General features: G+C 42.4%; 1 long non-coding RNA gene across 1 annotated transcript; it reads right to left on the bottom strand.

Annotated features, from left to right (window-relative positions):
- Positions 1-2,535: 2,535 nt before the first annotated feature.
- LOC143831794 (uncharacterized) lies at positions 2,536-12,653 on the bottom strand. The gene is made up of 3 exons (XR_013228970.1): positions 12,449-12,653; positions 9,335-9,449; positions 2,536-5,452 (listed from the first exon to the last, which is right to left on the bottom strand). It is a non-coding gene; the product is annotated as an uncharacterized LOC143831794 (long non-coding RNA).
- Between the last annotated feature and the right edge of the window lie 1,134 nt (positions 12,654-13,787).

Raw genomic sequence — 13,787 nt, 5'->3', positions numbered from 1 at the left:
ATAATTAAATCTGCATATTTCATTTTTATTCTGTTTTGCATGTCATTAACGTATATACTGGACATATTATGGCAACGTGAATTGCTAGTGAGTCAAACCTATCTCCTTGTATTGGTATTTCAAAAATGTTCATACTTGCACGTTCCAATAGGCAGAGAGATGCTTAGAACAATAGGTTCCTCTCGTTGCCAACTGCACATTACAGGCAATAAATATGCACTCTATTGGCACCAATACTTCTTTCATGCAAAGCAGCACTGGGAGGGAGTGATTTGCAATGAAGAAATGGGGGGGAGGGCAACGTTTAACTCCTCCCCTGCCTGCCTCTTCTTTATTCCACTCCACCCACCTACCCACATACATCCACATCCACACCCCCACACACATAAAGCAATTGCTATCTGTGTTTTATTGCATGCACTTGCATATAATGCTTAACTTGATTTTTTCCCCCTCATATGCATAATGAACTTGGTAGAGTAACAGCAGGCCTTGGAGCCAAAGTTATTTAGTTACAAAACACCAGGGCAAAATGCCTAACTTCATATAAGGTGGCCATATCTCTGCTAAATGCCAGTTCACTGACATCTCCTAGATCAAGTAAAGTAAGAGGAATGTGCTTATCAATATTTTCCCCGTGCATTTGAGGCTAATGGTTATTTTGATTAATCTTCTGTTCCTGATCTTTAAGGTTAGGTACTTCAGTGACATGTTAAAACAATCATGAGAATAAGAAATAACTGCGTGGCATAGCACTTAAGGAGCAGCAGGCTCTAATCTGGAAAACTGGGATTGATTCCCCACTCCTTCCCATGAAGCCAGCTAGGTGACCCTGGGCTAGTCACTGTTCTCATGGGGCTGTTCTTGCAGAGCAGTTCTCTTAGAGGTCTTTCAGCCCTACCTACTTGCCTGTTGTGTGGAGACAAAGGAAAAGGTTTTGTAAGCTGCTTTGGGACGCCTTTGGATAGCGAAAAGGGGGTTATAAAAAAATCAGCTCTTCTTGTTCTCATATCACAGCTGAAGTTCTAAAGATTCCCTAATTAGAGTTAGGGTCATATTAGATAGGGCGTGGAGGGATATCCCCAGTCTTTGCCTTTAAAAACTCATTTACAGCTATGAAGGGCCCCAACTCAGATCAGAGCAATACAAGGTGGGAAGGTTAAACCTTTCCCCACTTGCACAGTTTTGCTAACTGAATATGAAAAATACTTTCAGAACAGACCTCACAATTCTTGCTTTAATTGGTTTATTAACAAAAAAAAACAACTTATTAAATGTTTCCAGTCAAGAAAACTATGATCAAAACTCTACTCACTCGCCCTAGCTAGTATAACAAATATAATTAATTTGTCCCACTTAAAATACTAAGCAGAAAGGACATATCTTACGCAGGCATAGAAGAACCATGGCAAAAGGTACTAGTAAAAGTGAGAAGTCAGAATCTGTCTCTGACTTTGCAGTAAAGCAGTGTGGGATCCAGGGAGTGTATATAACCTTGTACCTATACTTCCAACCTGGAGATGGTTTCTCATCTGCTTTGGCCCTTTAAAAAAAGACTGATTTGTGTACTTCTTAGAAATATAGGTATGAAACTAATTTGATCCACTCCACTTTAGGAAAATTCTCTACTTAGGATACAGGGAAAGATAAGTCTCAAATTGTCACAGTAACTCTGGGTTGAACTTTTCCCCTTAATGTTTAAGAGAAATTGGCTCATTCCATAATACCTTAACAGAATTATTTGGACTATATTTTCACAGTTCTATAATGCTGGGACTACATATCACATGGTTGCTGGTTGCTGATTATTCCAGATACTGGCATAAATATTTCAGATGTGTTTTCCATGTTACGACAAATATACTTGGGCTACTGTTTTCAGGGTTGCTAATAATACTGGACATGATTCAACCAAGGTGAAGCACATTTTTCACAAAGACTTCAGTGTGAGACAGTGAAACATGTAAGTCAGTGGGTTGTATCGCATTGCTGGTAAAAAAATAAGAGGTCCCCTTTGACCATCCCAAAGGCCCGTTCTGAGGATAACAGGAGCCATGTGAACAAGAGTCATGTGGAATGGGCTGCACTAAAGAAGACTGAACAGAGAAAAATCTGGCCCTTGGTATTTTGGCTGGATTGTGCCCATTGTTTTATTGTTGTCATTTAGAATTTTATAGTGCTTTTCAGTGGACAAAGTGTTTTATAGCTCCTGTCTCATTTGTCCTTTGCATACACTAATACAAAGACTGAAAACATTTTTATTCAAAGCTATGATTACCACATCCAGAGGCAACTTGTTGGGTAATAAAGTTGTGCCTCCAAGACTGTCCCATGGCAAGAGGTCACTCCTTCATGACTCTAAGGGTATGAATTCTACTAAAATAAAACACTGTGGTTCAGGTTATATAAAGCGATCAAAATTTTGTACCAGTGGTGTTTTATCAATGATGACTATTTCATATACACATGAGGTTGCACCCTTTAAATAACACTCCAATAATTTTTATTGTGAATTAGACTCTTTTGTATGTGAGGTTGTTCCTCAAGTACTTTTTTTTTTTTTTGAAACCATGAAATGCATATTATTACAGTTACCACAGTTATCAAAGGATACTTTAATTCTATTTTAAACCATGTAAGATCATGGTGATAATTTGTTTTTGGGTTTTTTTGTCCTCTCATAGGTGTGACAATGAGTTACCAGTTCTGCTCTGTTACCAGTTCTATATGCACGATCTGGTACAACTGTGAATTGATTTGTTACTGAGATGTCATTGTTCATTCATGCTGAGGTAACAATGATTGTTGTTGAATCCATGGTGCTCAGTGCTTGGAAGTAATGAATGTGTGAAATAAATATGTATTTTTGTTTTTGTTTTTTAAACAACTACCTCTCTTTGGGACATGACTAATCCTCAGCTCACATTACAACCTCAGATTTTCACTGTATTTTACCAGTACTTTTGTCATCCCCAAAATTGTACAGCAGTGCAGCTAGCTTGGCAAAGCTTTTAAAACTTTAGTCCCATGCCAAAAGAAAGTACTAGAAAAGTAGCAAGAACAAGAACAAAAGGACAGAAATCATAAGACAGAAGTCAAATAAATCATGGGTTCAGAAGCTTAACAAGCATGTAAACTTCAGTTGGATGGAGGGGTAAATGTGCCTCAAGCAAAATTATTACACAGATCCACAGCTCCTCTTAAAATATTAGCAGAACAAAATGGTAGGGTAGTGAGAATATTTAAAAGACTGTCTGGTACATTAAACACTCAGTTGAAATTATGGACACCTTAATTCTAAACTAGTAGTTTTAAAATTCAGTCCTACTTCCCCTGAGCCAAGTCAAATTTCCTGGAATGTGACCAGGATCTTGATTTCTCAACTTATTGTGTGAGTCCATAGATTGTATGATGAGGCTTAAAGTTCTGGTCCTAGGGAAGGAAGGGCTGTGCTGCTGTTTTCTTCTATCAAACCATAGCTCCTAGAAAATTACTTACTTAGCTTGTTGTGCTAAAGGTAAAGGTAAAGGTATCCCCTGTGCAAGCACCGAGTCATGTCTGACCCTTGGGTTACGCCCTCTAGCGTTTTCATGGCAGACTCAATACGGGGTGGTTTGCCAGTGCCTTCCCCAGTCATGACCGTTTACCCCCCAGCAAGCTGGGTACTCATTTTACCGACCTCGGAAGGATGGAAGGCTGAGTCAACCTTGAGCCGGCTGCTGGGATTGAACTCCCAGCCTTATGGGCAAAGCTTTCAGACGGCTGCCTTACCACTCTGCGCCACAAGAGGCAAACAAAAGACACAATTTGTATGATTTGGAACAAGGAATATAAACCAGAACCACTTTTTTCTCAACAGCATCCTGAGTTTTCAGTGGTGGATGGGTAGAGGCAAGGGGACAAAATGAAGCATGTTGTATTTAAGATGAAGGCAAGACCTTTTGGAATTTGCATGTGCTACCAGACTTGGTGCAAGAAAGCTACATTCTTCATTGCATGGATGGATATACTTATCAAAATGACTTCTAGTTTGCACACCAATTTCATAGAATCATAGAGTTGGAAGGGATCATGCAAGCCATCTAAGCCAACCCCCTGTTCAATGCAGGATCAACCTAAAGCACCCATGATGCCTTAGCTAAACATTCCATTAAACAAAACATTTTGTGGACCTGCACTGACCAGTAGCAAAAAAATTCAAGATCAACCACAGATAACGAAAATGGTTGCACATATTAAGGATTATTTGGTTTTTTAAAACAAACACAGACACTCTCCCAGAAAGGTTTGCACACACACAAATTCCCCCCTTGGGAACAAAACTTTAGAAGCCCTGGCAAGGCTGAAAGCAAGGGGAAAGGGGAACTGGACCAAGAGTCTGCTTCCCACTTCCCTTGGCCTGCCACTCAAACGTGAGACACCCTGTCACATAGTTGCCAACCCCCAGGTGGGGCCTGGAGACCTCCCAGAAATACAGCTGATCTCCAGATTTCAGAGCTCAGTGCCCCTGAAGAAAATGGCTACTTTGAAAGGTGGACTCTGTGGCATCACACCCTACTGAGGCTCCTCTCCTCCCTAACCTGTGCAATTCCCAGGGTCCACCTCCCAAACCTCTTGGAATTTCCCTACCTAGAGCTGGTAACCCTGCCACCGCAGCACTTGTACAGGGTGAAAGAGACTGAAGCTATCCCCTCAAAATATCCTGCTCAGTTTGTGGATATTTTAGTATGACAACAAGATACAGAACCCAGAACAGCTCATGCAGATAGGAGCAGGCAAAGACATCAATGACTGGGGCACTTGGGGGAAGGAATCAGGTTTAATTCCAACCCAAAGCGTATCCCTGATTACAGCCCAAGGGAATGCATCAACATTGAGTTAGGAGCTGCTGTCCTGTTGGGGGGGGGGGAGCGGGGAAATCCTGCCCCTTGCACAGAGACAAGGATCCCTCAGGGAGGTACAGTGCACCACTAAGGGATCTTTGCACACACATTCCACTCATAGTCAGAATTTTTGAAGAAATGCCACATTATTTACAAATGATTCTAAAACCATCAAAGATCCTCGGAGCATTCCGTAAATAGTGGGAACTCAATCCTCTCAGCAGCCCACATCATCTGACTCTATCACAAAAGTATCGCTCCTCTTCTGGATGGATCTGAAGCTATTCAGAGTAGAGGAAACATCTCTTCTCCCACGCCTGCACATCGTGTGCCAGCTGAAAGTGAGGCCAGCATTCCCTCCCTTGAGCTTTCTGAAGATGTAGAGATAATGACAAAAGAGGAAGTTCTTTTTTTACGCCATAATGAACATGAAGAAACGATTCCCAGGTCATGTTGAGATGACAAGTAACATTTTTGGATCATTGGATCATTGGAAAGAAATATGCTTTTAGATGATGGAATCATGATAGGTTTTCAGCCACAGCAATGAAGAGATACGAACTCTGGATCTGGAAAGGCAAACATTAAATCCATAAATGTCTTTATCTTTTTTGCTTCTAGTATCTTAGCTAATGGTTGACCCAGGATAGACAGCTAGGCAGTCTGACTCATTTGTTATGAATTAACAGCAGAACACTGTTGATTGAACACTGATCTCTCCATCAATACTTGGCTACTAACAGAATTAATTGGGGCCAGTCTGCACATCTAAAAATATAGCATTTAGATAGCACAATTGCTTAACGCTATAAAAAATTGTGCACCTCACCATTTCTCTTCATCTCACTCTCTCATTGTCTTCTCCCACTTTCTCATGCTTCCTGGCACTCTGCATGGCTGATTAAAATGGCAGAGGAGAGGGACTTGCTATACCCGTGACTTTCCCCTCACCTGTCAGTCATGGCAGCCAGCCAATCACCTTTTCCCCAGTTTTAGAGGGAAAGCAATGCAAGCGATCTTTTTTTTAAAGTAAAAATTCTCCATTGCTATGCCTATGCATCTAATCAAAGATTCATAGTGCATATTTTAATCCCCCCCCCCATTTTGGAATTATGAGATTTGAAGACCAACAAAAATAATTTCCCCCCCCCCCTGATTTTTTCTTGGATGGGGGTGGGGGGTTGAGAGGCATGCTTTGTGGTTGAATTTTTTTCTCTCTGCCTGGATGAAGCAACACATATTTGCTACAAAAAACCCAAAAAAACAAAAAAAATAGCCCCGTTCCAGGGAGAAGGGAAAGGAAGGTGAGCACAAGGACGGACGCTGAAGACAGAGATCATGCTACTTCTGGCCACTTTGGTTACGCACATTCATTTTGCTAGAGGTTGCTGGTTGCATTCCTCCCACTCGCGCTGCATAGTGGGGAATCCAGTTTCCCCCCACTAGTGCTTCAAAATGGAGGATGTAGCTTCTGGTTTGATGCTGGGATGCTGGATGCTGCCAATGTCATTTAAAACACCAGAAATATGGCATCTGCAGAGGATAAGTATCTCACTATATTTTCTGGGTGCAGAATGGCCCTTGTTGTTTGCCAGTCATTACATAACTAATTCATGTGTAGTATCAAACCCAGTGAGGTGCTGAGTAAAATGCCCCATCAGGAATCTATTTTTCATTTTTAAAAGAGTTTGTGGTCTTTAGTTCTTGCTTTCATAAGAAGTGCTGGACAAAGCACAAAGGAAACTTCCTTGTTGATGTTGATTTGCAAGAAAGTTTTCAGGGTAAAAAAATAATTCTCAAAATTTATATTCTGTTTTGCCAAAGGCATTCTTTAAGGCCTGATGATTAGAGTACATATTGAAGTGGTAACAGTAATCAGGCCCTATCATTGGAAAGGTTCCAAAATGTTGTAGTAAACCAGGATTTGACGCTGGGTTTCGCAGATCCTATGTTTGACACTGTAACCTCGTCTTTTTCAACCTTTTGGCCATGGATGAGTCCCTGAAATTATTTTTTGGTCTTTGATCAGCCCCAGAAGTGATGTCAACTGGCCACCCCTCCCTGCCACACCCCATGGAAGTGACATCACCACCCACACCCTTCACCCTCCTTTTCTCCCTCCTCCAACTTTTACTACTACTACAATGGTGGCTCTACCTCATGTAGGCCAGAAAGGAGGACAGGAGCTGAGAATCCAGGACACAACCAGCTCTCCTCCCTTTGATTTCTACACCTGCAGCCTATCCACTGAGTCCTCGGAGAAAGAGGAGGTGGTTTAAGGAGGGAATTGGTGAGCAGGCTCCACCCCCTCCCAGGCACAGCAAGCACAGGAGAACCCACAATCGGGAGGAAGAGCAATGGAAGTGGCCAGTTCCCTAGTTTGTGGCCAAGCTCATTAAAACAGGAAGGGAAAAGCCGCAGAACCCTCTGGAGTGCCAGTGAACTCCCGGACCCCTGATTCCCTGCTCTAACCACTAGACCACATTTTGGAGCCTTTCTCTGAAACAGGGAATCTGCTTGTGCTGGAAGAGGTTCTTCAGCCTGCGTGCAGATTTAGGGTTTCCTCTAAGGACTCAACATTTGTTTCAGTTGTCATCTCAGGATTATCCCAAATAAATAATTTACACGCTATTCCAAGGGTGTGTTAAAACTGCTCCTCATAAAATATGTTACACTTGGTACAGATATCCAAAACAGGCTTATAACTGCATCAGTTATAAAAGATACAACGGCTATGTACTCTTTTCCAAATACACAGTCATTGAAGTAAAGCTCTCACTTCCATATATGTCAAAAGGACAAGCTGCATTTGAAACGTGCAAAGATGCAGAAGATCTGTATTTTGTTCTCAGCTATCTGTTTCTAAGCAGAAATGCATCCTATGAGAACCAGTCCAGAAGCAGGTGATTCACAGGTCATTGTATATCTCTTGGGAACTCTGACATGAAATTGCTAAATTCGAACTCATCAGCAAGTTCAAGTCTGCTCATTTCAGACTTAGTGGTTCTTTTCCATTACCGAAAGTGATTGTAGGTGTCAGCATAGCTTGCCATTGGCAAAAAAGGTACTCTGGGTCAAATTAGGGTTCAAAAATGGAAATGCATCCAATCAATTATGACTAGAATAGGTCAAGCATAGTTCTGGTCCAGACTCTTCTTCTAAAATGGCATCCAATCAAAGTAGGAGCTAGAGATTTTATGTACGAAGTTCATAGTAAATACATCAGAGAAGGCTGTAGACAGTTATTTCATTTTATATGGGGCGGGGTTTGGGAGTTACAAAAGCCCCTCACCGAAAAAGCTCCCCTGGACAGGCACTATGCAAATATGACAATAGCAGAGGAGTATGATTACTTATTCTAGGAAAGGAAGCCTTTGCTAGGGGTTGTTAATTTTTTTTGGTCAGGACTCTAAAACCCCGATTATGTAAATTAATCAGAGGTTAAACTAGGTCAAGGGGTAATTACCCCAAGAAAACAAATTACGTAAACAGTTTATCACTTCAAAGTGCTTGGAAAGGCAGCTCCTAGAGAGGAAAGCTGAACTGAGGGACCCTGAAGTGACTCAGTAGGATGTGCTCCTCAGGGGGACCGAGGACGCTTTAAGCGTACCCATCCGCATTCATTTTTAATGACCCCTTTCCTAAAGAAGCTAAATCGGAATTAAAAGTCCTCTTGGTGATTTACCATTCCCCCCCCCCCTTCTAGCAGTTTTCTGCATGCTTCAGCTCCCCTTTTGAAGCGAAACATCTGCCCTCTTTGGGAGCAAGGTAGTTTTTTAAAAAAATGTAATTAATGTTTCCTGGCTACCCTGAAGCTACCACCATGCATTTGCTTATTAGTCAAGTGACTTTCCCTTTCATTAGCCAGTTACAGCCGTTTGCTGAGCAAGCTGATGTGGGGGAAGGGTTTCTTCACAGAGTTTTTCTGTTACCAGACAGAGACATTGTTCATGTGGGATGCACACATCCAGGTAGCGCTGCTTCTTTGCCTTTTCTTTTCCCCTTGGTTTGACCTCTACTTGACTTCATCTCTCTCTCTCTCTCTCTCTCCCCCCCCCCCCCCCCGGCCATTTCAATGTTAACTCTTGTCAACTGAATAAAATCCTGCTGCTAACCTTTAAGGACTTCTCCGGGCTTGATTTTGTTCCGGTTAACCTTCTGCTTCTCCAGCTAATTCTGCAGCCAGGAGGAGGTGTGACTCCCACGTTACAAGTCTCGCTGTGGTGTTGACTCATGCTCTGTGCTTGAAGAGCCATATGCCTGTTAATGGGGAGGCTTATACAATGCGGCAGCATGAGGTCTCCCAGAGCACACACTCTTACGAGAGCTGTGAGGTTTCTGTTTGTTCTCCCCGTTAATTGAGTCTGGTGATGATGCAGTTCAGCACTGCACACACAGGCAGTTATGTAAGCCTGCACTACAGCCCCAAAATATACATTCGGAAGATTCACCTGGATGCTTCAGAGAGCCGGGAAGAGAAGCTATCAAGCTGATAGCGCCATTGCTGATGCACGTCTCCTCACAGCCGACTGGAACGAAAGACTCCGGGTCAGAACGAAGATCTTTCTAGGGGACAGATAGAGGAAACAAGGAGAAGGTTCCTTAGGGATGTTTTGGGAGCTAGTTAACATGGGTTACCCTATCAGAAGTATAGCTCTGACTCTTTCGTGAGTTGCCATGTAAACGGTGGAAGCCCTGATCTATAAATACACCCTTGTCACATAATGTAGAGACAAGTTCAGATGACATCAAACAAGGTCATTAAATGGAACCTACGTATACAGAGGCAATGTAGCTTAGAAACCAAGTAGTCAAGGCTAGAAGAATCGTTTTTACAGAATAATTACTCCCTGCTGGAAAGATACAAGAGGTTCTGGCTAGCAGAAACTAATGGGACCAATTCAAGCTTAAGAGACAACCAGTGTGAGATATTTTTTTGTAATGCTTTTGCTCCAGCATACTTGGATTTTTTAAGTAAAGGATTATTAGAGGTGGGAGAACAGCAAATCTGATTTCGCTATGTCTGTTGATTACTATTTATATTAGGGCACCAAAGATTTCTCTTCCCTTCTGATCAGTCACAAAATGCATTCTTGTCCCAGCAGCTCTTTCTGTTCCCTCCAGGAATTCGTTAGCAGTAATTTAGTTATCTACTTCATGTGCATCCCTCCTTTCTCCTCAGTGGGAGGCTCAAAGAGGCTTACAATAATGTCATATTCCTTTTATTCCTCAGAACAATTTTTCAAGGTACGTTAGGTTGAGAGCATATGACCAGTCCAAGGTCACCCAGCAGGCCTCCATGGAGGAGTAGGGATATGAAGCTGAGCCACCCAGATCCTACTCTGACAGATCTAACTACTGCATCTCACCACTACACCCAGAGACTGCAGTAGTGCCATCCTAAGCTGAGATATACCCTTCTTAAGAAGAATTGTTTTTATACCCTGCTTTTTACTGCCTGAAGGAGTCTCAAAGTGGCTTACAATCACCTTCCCTTCCTCTCCCAGCAATAGACACCCTGGGAGGGAGGTGGGGCTGAGAGAGCTCTGACAGGACTGCTCTGTGAGAATTGCACTACCAGGGCTGTGACTAGCCCAAGGTTGTCCAGATGGCTACATGTGGAGGAGTGGGGAATCAAACCCGGTTCACCAGATTAGAAGACACTGCTCTTAACCACTACACCATGGAGGTCAATGGTCTTAGAAGGATGTAACCCTGCTTAGGATGACACTGTAATGATACTTCTCCTTGGGATATAAAAATGAACCAGGGTCCATGTGAATTTGCCACACATCCCAGAACAGGGATGGCAGTCCCCATGTGGGATTTGGGGGAGCTCCACTTTTATAGCTGATCTCCAGGGGACAGAGATGAGTTCCCTTGGAGAAAATTGCTGCTTTGGAAGGTGGACTCCATCACATTAGACTCCACTGAGATTCTTCCCTGCCCTGAATCTCACCCACTCTCAGCTCCACCCCAAATCTCCAGGTATTTCTCAACCCAGAGCTGGCAGCCCTATCCCAGAAGGTTTGATAATTTACAGGATGCCCAACAACCACACAGGGTTTTCTTGGCAAGGAAGGATTCCCAGAAGCTGGAAAATGTGAAACCTGCTACATTGGAAAACTGGCCATGAGTAACCTAGTTTTGGCCTAGTCTCAGAATCAATTGTGAAATAAGTATGAGATTTTGTGTGCATGTACACTTCTTCAGAAGTCCACGAAACAAACAGAGCTTGAAAAATCAATGGGATTTACAATCGCTTTATGGGACTGTGCATCACTCATCATGAAAGTGACCTGGGGCCATCCTCGAATTCAAATAGATTTCCAGATAAATGAGTTAGATGTAGTAAACAAAAAAGTTATATGCAGTAAACAAAAAAGTAAGTTTTTTTGCTGCATGATGTTCCACCAATTTCAAACATGTTACATTCCTTTTGTTAGAGAAGCATGAAGAGGGAGGTACATACTTTTCTTTTTTAAAGTTGACTTGTCAGTGGCACTGAGTCACCAAGGGTGAGAATTCTCAGGAAAGCAAATTGAAATATTAACCTGAGCTACACTGAAATGTTCCCCATGGCTCCCTTCCCAAAAGGAGATTAAGCCAAGCAGCTGCTGATATGGAAACCAACTGCTTGAACTGCAGTGCACTTGCATATGTTCATCGCGTCAAGCGACTGACTCCTTGCAAACGTGAGGCAGGAAATGACTAAACGTTTAGTGCTTGTTATTTAGCAGTATTCCTGGAGACACGTAGGTGGTGTGGACAACATGGTATGTGCATTAAAGTGCAATTTAGGTCAATGATTCTTGAAAGGTCCATTCGATCTTTCTTGTCAGCAGCATGCAAAGTACAAAGATCATCTTGGAGAAGGCATATTTTCCACAACCCAGACTAGCATGGGTCAGACCAAAACACAGGGATGAGGATATGATAGGACATCCTCCTTCATTCCCCTCCCCCAACAAGCATTTGGAAAAAAAACATGTTTTAAAGCTGGATCTGTGCATACAGAGCATATTGCAAGGCAAAATTATTTGCTGTTCCACATTTGTAATTAAGTTAGAACGCAAAAATAAAGGCACAACACATTTGGAAGCAAATACAATACATGATTTTATTTTTATAGCCTGCCCTTCCCTGGTATGCTCAGGGTGGGTAACAACACGTACATGGAAGTGTCATCTAGTCCAACCCTTTTAAATGCCTGGCATATCTAAAACGGAGCATCTCATACCTAGAGACATGCAGTTCAAGGGTCGTCATGTGCTGTACTTGGATGCCCTGGATCAGATGGCATTTGTGCCCGCAGTGGCTAGAGGCAAAGCTTCTAGCTGTAGCCAATTTGGGAGAGAAGTCCCATGACCTTTGAGATTGTCTTTTTATAGGTTTTAGTGCTTCCATTTTATGGGTTTTTCTATAGGTTTTAGAGTGCAAAATTACTCCTTTTGGTGCCTCTTATTCTCAAGAGGCCCCTGCTATTCCACATGCATTTCTGAAAAGTAAAGGAGGAAGAACACCCAGGGCCATTCCACATGACTTAAATGTAGCAGAAGTCTTACCTTTGGTAAACACTACTAATTCAATGTTCCGCATGACGTCGTACACAATCTGCAACACTCCTGCAACACTACCGCAAAAATCACTTCGTTGTAGCGCTTTTTGGGAAATTGGGAAAAGTGGATTTCCCCTGAAAAAATCACTACACTTCTGAGCACAAGCTGCAACACATCAGCGAAAGACCTGTGCGTTCTCAATGTAGCAGTAGAAAAAATGTCCCTCCCCCGCTCTTGCCCCCGAACTTCCGGAAAAGGGATCGCCATTTTTTCCCCTTAGACCGGCGAAAGCAATAAACGAGCGAGGCTTCTCCGGCTAAAGTCCCTCCACAGAAGTGATTAAAAGTTAAACAAAGCTCCCTATTGCAAGTGTCTTTGAAGTTCCCAAGCACAACACAGCCGCCTGTTTGGCACTGCCCATCATTTCGGCCACAAATCACGCCCATAGGGGGGATTCTTTTTTTTAACTTGAGGAGCGTGTAAACGATTAATCACCAGCTCCTACGCCAGCAAAAAAGGTCTTTCCGAAACAATGATTGAACACAGATTCGTTGCAATGGGTGTGCTTGCATTTTTTTTTTAAAAAAACAGTTCTTAAAGGGAAAGGGGCTTTTCAGGAGCATGAACGCAACAGTCCATTGGCTGTTCCGTTTGATTGACGGCCAGGGGCGGGAAGAAGCACAGAAAAATATTGCTTCCTTTGTTGCAATTCCAGTGAGACCGAAAAACATGTGGGGAATGAATACAACGCTACTGGGACTTCTATATTCCACTAAAAATAAAGGTATGTGGAATGACGAAATCCCACTATTTAATATAGCGTTTCTGCATTCTGAAAACACTTGGCAACATTGGTCCTTGTGCGGAATGGCCCCCAATTTGGATTCTGGTGGACAGCCAACATTCTGCCGCTTGCTTTATAGAACAAGTACATAAACCATTTGATCTGGGCACTCCTGAAATATGGAGAGGTAGGTGGCAATTTGTTCTTCCCTGTCCTACCTAAGTATAATTTCTATAAAGAAAGAAAAAAACTCACCACATTTTAATGTGTGCTTAATGAGTTGGACAATGTGTTGGATAATGGGGACAATCAGTTTGCTATCAATCCAGTTCTGTTCAGGCTGAAATAAAAGCAGTCAGCTATGTACCTAGCATTTATATAAACCGCTCCTTTCTGTCAACATGAGATGCAAGGTTTCAATGACAATGCTCCTTTATTTATTCCTTACCTTTGAACGTTACCTTGATTTTCAGTGGCGAGGTCTATGGAACTGACACTTTCCCACGTCTTAGTTCCTCTTTACAGAAATCAAAATTATATTAAAGCTGAGCATTTGTAAAA

This window comes from Paroedura picta, chromosome 3 (assembly GCF_049243985.1).
Source record: "Paroedura picta isolate Pp20150507F chromosome 3, Ppicta_v3.0, whole genome shotgun sequence".
Classification (NCBI taxonomy): Eukaryota; Metazoa; Chordata; class Lepidosauria; order Squamata; family Gekkonidae; genus Paroedura; species Paroedura picta.
The sequence above is the reverse complement of the archived record's forward strand: the minus strand, read 5'-3'. Positions and strand labels throughout refer to the sequence as shown.